The sequence below is a fragment of the Callospermophilus lateralis genome, chromosome 5 (genome assembly GCF_048772815.1).
Source record: "Callospermophilus lateralis isolate mCalLat2 chromosome 5, mCalLat2.hap1, whole genome shotgun sequence".
NCBI lineage: Eukaryota > Metazoa > Chordata > Mammalia > Rodentia > Sciuridae > Callospermophilus > Callospermophilus lateralis.
The window spans coordinates 149,270,333-149,281,210 of NC_135309.1; the positions used below are offsets into that span (position 1 = coordinate 149,270,333).

The 10,878-nt window shown below is 34.7% G+C and overlaps 1 non-coding gene across 1 annotated transcript; it reads left to right on the forward strand.

Moving 5' to 3' along the window:
* The first annotated feature begins 1,028 nt into the window (after window positions 1-1,028).
* On the forward strand, window positions 1,029-1,247 carry LOC143400607 (small nucleolar RNA U3). The gene has a single exon (XR_013091510.1). It is a non-coding gene; the product is annotated as a small nucleolar RNA U3 (small nucleolar RNA).
* The last annotated feature ends 9,631 nt before the right edge of the window (window positions 1,248-10,878 follow it).

The following is a 10,878-nucleotide window of genomic DNA, read 5'->3' on the forward strand; positions in this document are numbered from 1 at the left end:
GAGAGTCAGTGAAACATAAAATTTGGGAGATGGGTGACACTAGTGACATGGCCGAATTGAGTTGCCTGTTGCTCACCTCCCTACTAAAAGGTACCACCGCAAAGTATCAACAACTGTAGTCCAACTGTTGTGGCTGGGAAGTCCCCTGCACAGCAGCAGTGAGATCCTTGTGAAATACAGAGACCCAAGACAGCACCCCGGAGAGGAGAGAAGACACTCAGATGCTCCAGGGCTCTCTACCTGGTCTAACCTGGTCTAATTATGATTTTTTTTCCCCTCAGAGCAAAGATGGATTTCCTTTCACCTCCTGGGTCGCTGGGATTACAGTCATACACCACCATCCTGGCTGAAAATAGATCTTTTGAATCGATTCAGTTAGAGGAAATGAAGAAAAAATGAATGAAATGAATGAAAAATCTAAGGGAGCAACATTCAATGGACAAATATTGCCATTACTTCTTTTCTGGCGGGAGAAGAGTTGGAAAAAGGCATTGAAAGCACATTTAACAAAATAATACCAGAAAAATTCTCAAATATTAGGATAGTTGGGGAAACCAGATCCCATAGAGCTCAAAGAACCCTAATTAGACTCAACTCATGCAGTCCTGTCCAAGACAGAGTATAATCAAGCTGTCCAAATGAAAAGATAAATAATTCTTAGGAAGAGGGAAATATTAAATAACATAGAAGGAAATGTTAATTGAATAATAGCAGATTTCTCTAAAATTGAGAACCAGGATAGAATGGAATAATATATTCAGAGCACTAAAAAACAAACAAAAAAAAAACACAACAAACACCCAAGAAAAACCCTTTCAGCTATGAATACTATATCCAGCGAAGTTAGGTTTCAAAAACAATAAAGAAATAGTCTTTTTCAGACAAGTTAAAACTGACAGAATTTTTTCTCCATCATATCAGGCTTACAAGAAATATTTAAGGAGAGGCCAGAATTAGAAATAAGAGTAAAACTACTGTGATGAAGATATAAATACATTATAAAAAGTACTGGTAGAGTAGATATGCAAATGATAATAACAAAATAATCAAGCAGTATCACTAAAGAAAAAACAAACAAAACTAGTGGGAAGTACCAGAAACCATGAGGAGGAGGGGAAGCACTCTCTCCTGAGAAAGAAGAATGAATATCTCTTGATATTGCTTGGTTGCAACTGCCATTTGACATTGGTGATCATTCTTCTCTTTCCTTTGCAAGAGTTACAGGGAGAAAATGGTTTCTGAGTGGTTTCTATTTAAAACGTAAAATAATAATAATACTGTTGACCCACGGGGCCTAGCAGACATTTACAGGGTGTTTCATATAACGGCTACAGATACACATTCTTTTGGCAGTACTGGGGATGGAACCCAGTAAAGGTTTACCACTGAACTATATTCCCAGCCCCTTTTAGTTTTTATTTTGAGATTGTGATCATCGTGCCTCAGACTCCCAAGTCACTAGGATTACAGGTGTGTGCCACCATGCCCGACTAGAACACACATTCTTATCACATAGGAATGAGAGCAAAACAAGGTCAAAGACATTCTTAAAAATCAAAATAACATCATAGCTATCTTCTTTGACCACAGAAGAATAAAATTGGAAACAAAAACAAGGATAACAGTAGAAATTGTACAAATATATAGAAATTAAGCATGTATCTGATTAGCCAATAAGTCAATGAAAAAAATTGGAAGGTAAATTTTAAAAAAAGTTTGAAGCAAGTTACATTGGAAACGACACACCCAATTATATAATAATTAAGCAAAAGCAGTACTGAGAGGAAATTTTATAGAAATGAATGCATACATAAAGGTAGAAAAGTTTTAAATAAAAAAACCTAACAGTGCAACTTCAGGAAATAGAAAAGAAAAACAAACCAAATTCAAAATTATGGGAAAGAAATAATAAAGATTATTAAAGAAAGAAATAATAAAGATTATTAAAGAAAGAAATGAATTTGAGACCAAAACCTTTTCAAACAATACAAGAGATCAAAAAAACAAAAAGTGATTTTTGAAAACATAAACAAAATTGACAAACTTTCAACTATACTACCTATTTAAAAACAAAACAGAAAAGACACAAAAATCAGAGACATAAAAACTATAGAACAGTAAGCTAAAAGTGGTTGACAGCATTTAATTATATATTTTAGCTAGGTGAGAAGATTTTGAGTGTTCTCAACAAAATGAAGCTATAAATTTTTGAGCTGATGGATATACAATTACAGTTATAAAAAAATTAAACTTAGAGAGAGATAGTTAAGACAGTCAACAAGCGAGGTGCAGTGTCATCCCAGCAGCTCAGGGGGCTGAGGCAGGAGGATAGTGAGTTCAAAGACAGCCTCAGCAATTTAGTGAGTTCCTACACAACCCAGCGAGACCCTGTCTCTAAATAAAACATTAAAAAGGGCTGGGGATGTGTATCAGTGGTTAAGTGCCCCTTGGTTCAATCCTCAGTCCAGAGAGGGAGAGAGAGAGAGAGAGAGAGAGAGAGAGAGAGAGAGAGAGAGAAGAAAGAAAGGGGAAAAAAGACAGCTGAGAGCTAGTGTTAGAGAGGATGTAGAAGAAAAATTGGGACCTTCATACGTTGCTGGTAGGAATATAAAATGATACCATCACTTTGAAAATCTTGGCAATTCTTCAAAAAGCTAAACATGGGATTACCATATGACCCAGCAATTCCACACCTATTCCATGTAAATGTATATTCATAAAAATAATTTTATGTGAATGTTTATAGCAGCATTATTTATAATTCATAATAGCCCAAATGCTGAAATATCATAAATATGCTTCAAATCATGAATAAATAAATAAAAGGTAGTGTTTTTATATATGGGAGCATTATATAACAATAAAAAGAAGCCAGCTTTTTGGATCCCCCTCTCATTCTCAGCCTCCGCCTGCTTGGGGCTGATGGGATAGGGGAAGTGAAACACAGTGTCTCATGTAGTGCTGCCTCTGATTCCGTGGACGACATGTTTCCTGTGAAGGATCAGCTGTGAGTTTTCAGCCATCAACCTTAGGTGACTACCATAGGATGGATACCCCAGCCCCGTGAAGGAGATAGGGACAATCATATAACTCAAACCAGAATAATTTTAAGAATAAAAGGGACAGCTATTGATAGGTATACCAGAAAACAGGTGAAATACAAGACTGTCCCAGACAAGTAGGAACATACATTCACCCTGTCCCCTCCCCATTACACCCTCACCATGTGGAACATGGTGTTAAGGAAAAGCCCACAAAGGTTTCTCTAAGGACCGTGCAGCCTTCTCCACTGGCAGTCTAGCGATGGGCGACCTCAGGTCTCCTCTGTAAATCTTTCTCCTGATTGCTGGGTCTTGGTGCACGGCTGGTGAGGAGAAAACACATCCAAAGGCACAATTCCCCCTTCCCACTTCTCATGTCAATGTCTTAAGATGAGGGGAGAGTTGTTTATTTTACCCTTAATTTTAAATAGTTTAAAAGAAGTAGCACGGTCTTTCTTAATCGATTGCTTCCAAATTATATAACCAGGGCAAAAGGAGCAGGAGCAACAAAACCTTTCAAAATGATTTTAGATGTGCTAAGTTTATAAAAAAAAAATTGTTAAAAGTGAAGAAAATTAAGATGAAATTTCCTTCACAAGCATATTTAAGAAGCCCCAAGAACCCCAAAGAGTTGTGAAATATTTAAACATGTTTTAGAAGTTGCCAATGTGAAGGCATTTTTTCAGGGTTTCCAGTACATAATTCTCTTAAGAACCTTATCTTTCCAGGGAAAATTTTATGAAAAGAGAAAACAGGAAAAAAATGATTTTCCAAATCCATGAAAAATACATTTTAAAAGGAGAAAAGAAAGTATATTTAAGAGTGTTTCCTACAACTGGGGTTGTGGCTCAGTGGTAGAGCACTTGCCTAGCATGCGTGGAGTACTGGGTTTGATCCTCAGCACCACATAAAAATAAATAAATAAATAAAATTAAGGTGTGTGTGTGTGTGTGTGTGTGTGTGTGTGTGTGTGTGTCTAAAGAGTGTTTCCTAGAAGCATCCTTAGAACCCAGAGAGAAGCACATTTTGTCAATGGCAATGATTCACAAGACTGTGAGAATGTGATGGTAGATGTTTTACATCTTGTCACCACATTCCTGAGGTTGCCTTATCACTTCTCAAAGTTCTCTTAGTCCAAGTGAACCCAGAGAAATCATGAAACTGGTGATGTGTGGTTTTTGAATGAATGATTTGATCATATCACAAGAAGTATGTTCTCTTTAGTAAATTGAATTGGCATACTTGTCAAATTAGAATGCAGATAAAATATTTAACAGCATTCTTGAGATTTAAGTGACAAACATTGAAACACATGTGTACAATTTTTGACCTATCAACACACTGGTGAGATCATTACAATAGTAAAGGTAATAAGCATATTTATAATTCCCTCAAATTTCCTTGTGCCTCTTTATAATCCATCCCTGTTTGACTTCATCATCTGTCCCCAAAAAACATCTGATCTTCTGTAACTTTAAGTTAGTTTGCATTTTATATAATATTGAAATAATGAAATAATAATGAAACCATACAAGATACAATCACTTACAATCACTTTTTAAAAATATTTTTTATTTGTTCATGGACTTTTGTTTTATTAACTTATTCATATGTGGTGCTGAGAATCAAAGCCAATGCCTCTCACATGCTAGGCAAGTGCTCTACCACTAAGCCACAACCCCAGCCCGATATACTCACTTTTTTTCTAGCTGCTTTCACTCCACAACTTTTGATATTTATCCACTTGGAGCTTTTGTTAATGATTTGTCCCTTTAGGTTGATGGGTAATACTCTATTATGTGAAGATGCTACAACTTGTTTGTTAACTTTTGATGGACATTTGGGTTATTTCCTGCTTGGGACTATTACAAATAAATTTGTTGTGAAAATATGTGAGCAAATATTTGTGTGGATATATACTTTCATTTTTTTTAGGTAAATATTTATGAGTGGATTGACAGGATCTCATGTTTAAATTTCTAAATCATTGTCAAATTGGTTTTTCCAAAGTGATTTTTGCCATTTTACATTACCATTAATAAATTTGGCATAGATTTTTTTAGATAAATACCAACATCATGTACCATATATTTTAAAAAAATACATTTGATTTTTATGTAAAGTAAATTTTCTATTATTTCAAAGGCATCATTAAAGAAATAGAAAGATAGTCTATAGGTTTGGGAGAAAATATTTACCAAATGTACATGTAATAAAACATATACTAAAAGTATAATGAAATTTCAAAACTCAATACTAAGAAAGGAATGACCTCAAAATAAAATGAACAAAATATCTAAATAGTTCATTAAAGCAGAAGTATGGATGTCAAGTGTGTGTGTATAAAGATGGCAACATCATTGGTCATTAGGGAAATGTAAATTGAATCTACCATGAGATACTGATATACTTTAATCAGAATGCTTTAATTAAAGAGTCAAACCACATTTGTTAATGAGGATGTGAAAGAATCGGAACTATCATACATGGTGGTAGAAGAAAAAGTTTTAAGTGTCTATTGAGTGAATAATGGTGTGCTAGTTTCTGTGTGAGTTTTACACTTCCTACACTGTTGACACTAACTAGAAGTACTTGTACCTCACTAACTGCTTTATTCTTAAGGAAGATTAAAAAAAACAATTTATTCTTATGGAATCCTTTTAGGCCTTATTTTATTATGGGGATATTATCCAGGCCCTTTTTAGGGAGTACATACCAGGGAGATTGAACTCAGGGGCATTTAACCATTTAACCACATCCCCAGTCCTTTTATTTAATTTTTAATTTCAATACAGGGTCTCACTAACTTGCTTAGGGCCTTGCTATGTTGCTTAGGCTGGCTTTGAACTTGTAATCCTCCTGCCTCAACCTCCAAAGTTGCAGAGGTTATAGATATGCACCACCCATCCCAGCCTGAGCGCTTATTCTTAAAACATTCTTTTCTTCTCCTCTGTGAAACCTCATACTTTCTTTCTCCTTCCCATTTGACTGTTCCATCCCAGATTTTCTTTCGTATTTCTCTTCTTCCTGTTTTAAATGCTGATGCTCTTTGGACTCTCTCTTAAAACTTATTTTCTTCTTATGCCACAAACTCCATATGGTATGCCAACTCATCCAGTCTCTATAGTTCAATGACACAGGCATTGATTGATTGCAATTGATGCAAGATTATATCGACCTACCTCTTTAAATCATTTCAATTATTCTGGTCACACATACATAGTCTCTTTAAAATAACAAACTCTTTATAAATGGCAAAAAAAGTAAATAAACCTTAGACTCAGCCTTTCCTAATGTATTTGTCTAAACTCTTCTCTTGTGTATTTTATTCCTAGTCCTAACAAATGTATTCTTCAAAAGTGACATTTTCTTTTATTTAAGGGCCTACCCAACTTCTTGGAACATTCTCTTAGTTTCTCCTGACCACTTATGTCTTATGAATTTATATATCACTTCTTATTCTTCCATTAATTTATTCAAGGATGAGTTAGATGTCTGTATTGTGCCCAATCACAGTACTTCAGAAATTTTGTGATATTGATTTATCTGAATTTCCCATCAGAAAGAAAGAACTCTGAGAACATGGACCTTATCTATGTTTCCCACCACAATATCTCTATACTTATAATATTATATTGTATAATATTAGTTTGCATGCATAATACATTAATAGAATAATACAGAAATGAGAACCTCTGTGCTTACCAAAAGGAAGGCTTAGAGGCAATTGAGAAAACTAAGAGGAGTCTAAGTGTAGAAGTGAATGTGAGCACTCAGATGAACAAGCCTTTGGTAGATGGGAAAGGGCTGACCTGATCAACCCTCACTAATAAATATCAGAGGCTGTCACCCTACTTCAAGGCAGTTTGACATAACAGTCTACTTTTAGAGATGTCCCCTATGCTTCAAGATTAACAAATTAAAACAAACGGGGGGAAAAAAAGACTAGCAACATCAACAAACACCACTAAAAAAATCTGGATATTGGGAGGAAGAAGGAAGCTATCTTATTAAAGTTCACCAACACCAAGGAAATTGAAAAAAACTCATTATAAGAAGGAGAATGAGGGGCAAGGAAAGAAGGAAGGAAAATAAGAAAAGGAGGGAGGAAGAGAGGGAGCGAGAAAAACATACAAGATGCAAACTTAGCACCAAAATAAAACCTAACTTGGCGTTACCTTACACTAATTTGATTCAAAATGTAAAACTCTTCAATGTGTTATCATTCCCTCTCTCATCTTTTATTCACTCAATCTTTTTACTGTTATTGAATTTAAAATTTTCCCAAAGATTTTACTAGATCTTATGATCTTTCTTCAGAAAACTTTCTTCAGAAAACATGCAGTACTCAATTTTTTTTTTGAGAGAGAGAGAGAAAACATTTTTTTTTTTTTTGTAGATAGACACAACACAATACCTTTATTTTTATGTAGTGCTGAGAATCAGCTAGGCGAGCACTCTACCAGCCCCGTGGTACTCAATTTTAGTGCTCATTGTGCTACCTATGAAATTGTACATTTGATGCCTGAGTTTTATTACTTATTGAGGATGTCTAAAAAACTGCATTACATGTGGAATAATTACAAGTAATTAAAACATAACATGAGTAATTCTAGAGACTTAGAAAACAGAAGATGGATGATAGCTGAGTTTGTCATGGGATTAACTATTGATAAATGAATGATTTCAGAAGTGATTTGACAAGAAGACTGGCTAGAAGCACATAGCAGAAAAATGACTCATAAATCAATTTTTTAAGCTAAATTGCTAAATATTACTGAATTTCTTTCATTAAAAAATAAATACTAGAAATATTTATCTATGGATTTGGGCAAAGGTAAATCAGAACTTCTTTTGCTTGTACACATGAATCTCTGTCCAGTCTTTTTTTTTTTTGTCTTTTTTTTCATTGGTTGTTCAAAACATTACAAAGCTCATGACATATCATCTTTCATACATTTGATTCAAGTGGGTTAAGAACTCCCATTATTACCCCAAATACAAGTTGCAGAATCTCATCGGTTATACATCCACATTTTTATATATTACCATATTAATGACTGTTGTATTCTGCTACCTTTCCTAACCCCCACTATCCCCCCTCCCCTTCCCTCTCATCTTCCCTCTCTACCCCATCTGCTGTTGCTTAATTCTCTCCCTTGTTTTTTTTTCCCCTTTCCCCTCACAAACTCTTATATGTAATTTTGTGTAACAATGAGGGTCTCCTTCCATTTCCATACAGTTTCCCTTCTCTCTCCCTTTCTCTCCCCCCACTTGTCTCTGTTTAATGTTAGTCTTTTCCTCATGCTCTTCTTCCCTGTTCTGTTCTTAGTTGCTCTCTTTATATCAAAGAAGACATTTGGCATTTGTTTTTTAAGGATTGGCTAGCTTCACTTAGCATAATCTGCTCTAATGCCATCCATTTCCCTGCAAAATCCATGATTTTGTCGTTTTTTAGTGCTGCGTAATACTTCATTGTGTATAAATGCCACATTTTTTTTTATCCATTCATCTATTGAAGGGCATCTAGGTTGATTCCAGAGTCTAGCTATTGTGAATTGTGGTGCTATGATCATTGATGTGGCAGTATCCCTATAGTATGCTCTTTTAAGGTCCTCAGGGAATAGACAGAGAAGGGCGATAGCTAGGTCAAATGGTGGTTCCATTCCCAGCTTTCCCAGGAATCTCCATATTGCTTTCCATATTGTCTGCCCAGTCTTTTTAAAAAATATTTATTTATTTATTATGTTTTAATGTGGTACTGAGGATCGAACCCAGGGCCTCACACATGCAAGGCAAGTGCTCTACCACTAAGCCACAACCCCAGCCCCTGCCCAGTCTTTATTTCAAATAAAGAAATGTTTTTAACCTTTGCTTACACAACGCATGGCTCTTCTGTGAATACCTTTACTTTATCCAAGTCTGCTTTGCTTTTCTTGTCTGTAAGGCCACCTTAATGAAAAAATATGTGGAATATTCCTTTAGAAACCACCAATAGATTCATTCTCTGTCCTGCATATATACAATGATGTCATGACAAATTTATGTGGGAAAAACTGGTTCAGCTGAAATAACAAGTCAAATCAATTTTGTAATTTTTATATATGAATAATAGCCATTTCACTGCTTATTTTATTTGTTTTTTTTGGATAAACTTTATTGTATATGTTTAAGGTTTACAAAATGATGTTATTGGACCTATTAAAATGATTACAGTAGTGGGCCAAATTAACAGGACTATAATCTCACATATTTAACTTATTTTGTAATGAGAGCAGCTAAAAATCTATTTATTTAGCACAAAACCCCAGTACGTTTTTATTTACTACAGTCTTCATGTGTGTTAGGTCTCTGGACTAGTAGTAGATGCACAGGATGATTATTTCACTTTGGTATGGTATGGTGAGAGTAGAGAGGAAGAGTAAGTCTGTGTGGGAGACTGAAGATATAACCTGAGTTCTGTTATCAAAGAAATAATAAATAAGGTTATGACACAGTATACATCTTTACATGCTCACAGTTGTTGGTCAGATTTGGAACAAGTATGTTACTTTTTTTGGCATCAATGTGATCATTCTGAGTCATTATATAATCTAATCTTAACAGTTGTTTTGCATTCCATCCTATTTTTCTCTAGACCATGTTGTCTGGGTTTAAATAAGTACATATTAATAGTATTACATGACCCACTGACTTTTGCTCTGCCTGCAACTCTGAAACCATCAACTCCCTATTAATGATACTCTCTCTGGTTGTTTCTGAATGTTCATCAGAGAATATAATAAACATATTACACAACATGTATTAGACACCACATAGCAATCACCATTGTTTTACACTTTGGCTCTTGCCCCCTGTGTGGTGGTGTTAGGCCAGGGCCTGCCTGTGTTTGTAGTGTTCACAGTGTAGCCATCTCCTTCTTGCCTGCCACTACATAACAACCACCACCAAACTCTGAAATTGTTCGAGGCACAAATGTGTTGAATTTTAGAGATTCTCAGGATCTAAAACTTTGCTAGTATTTCTTCTTCTTTTGTGTACTATTCTATAAAATTTTGGGGGAAAATATTGTTTATCTAAAAATAACAATATAATGATTTGAATACAAAATGTACTACTTAGGTTAAATGACAGATAAAATATATCCAGAGAAACAATAATAACATGGGAGACACAAACAAGAGAAATTATTCATAGTGATGCATAAAAAAGGTAAAAATATGGAAAATGGGGAATTGAAGTTAAGAAAAGTTTTAATAAATATGTAATTGGAGTTACAGAAAGGAGAGCTGAGAGAGCATGGGGAAAATAAAATATTCAAAAGGGATTAATAGATGAGAATGTTTCAGAATGGCTGTAAGACAGAAATCCCCAGATTCATAAAGCATAATGAGTCACAAAAAGGATAAACCTGAGAAAACAAATTTCTAAGCACATCTCTATGGATCTGAAGAAAACTAAGTACATAGAAAATTTCAAAGTAATGAAATAGAAAGAAAAATAAAAGATTGGCTTATGATTGTCTTCTTGAAACAAATGAAAGCTGTAAAAGGGTTTAATAGTACCTCTACAATTTAAAATAACAGCTATCTAAATAGAGCCATGTATTCCTTGTAATTATTTTTAAGGAATAAGGATAAAAAAAAACTTTAAAATTAACTTTTTAAAAGAGCAGTGAAAGAGAACTTAAAAAAAAAAAAAAAGCATTAAAAGCATAGCAAGATGAGCCAGGTGCAGTGTCACTTGCCTGTAATCCCAGCAGCTCAGGAGGCTGAGACAGGAGGTTCATGAGTTCAAAGCTAGTCTCAGGGAATGTGGCTCAAGTGGTAGCGCACTT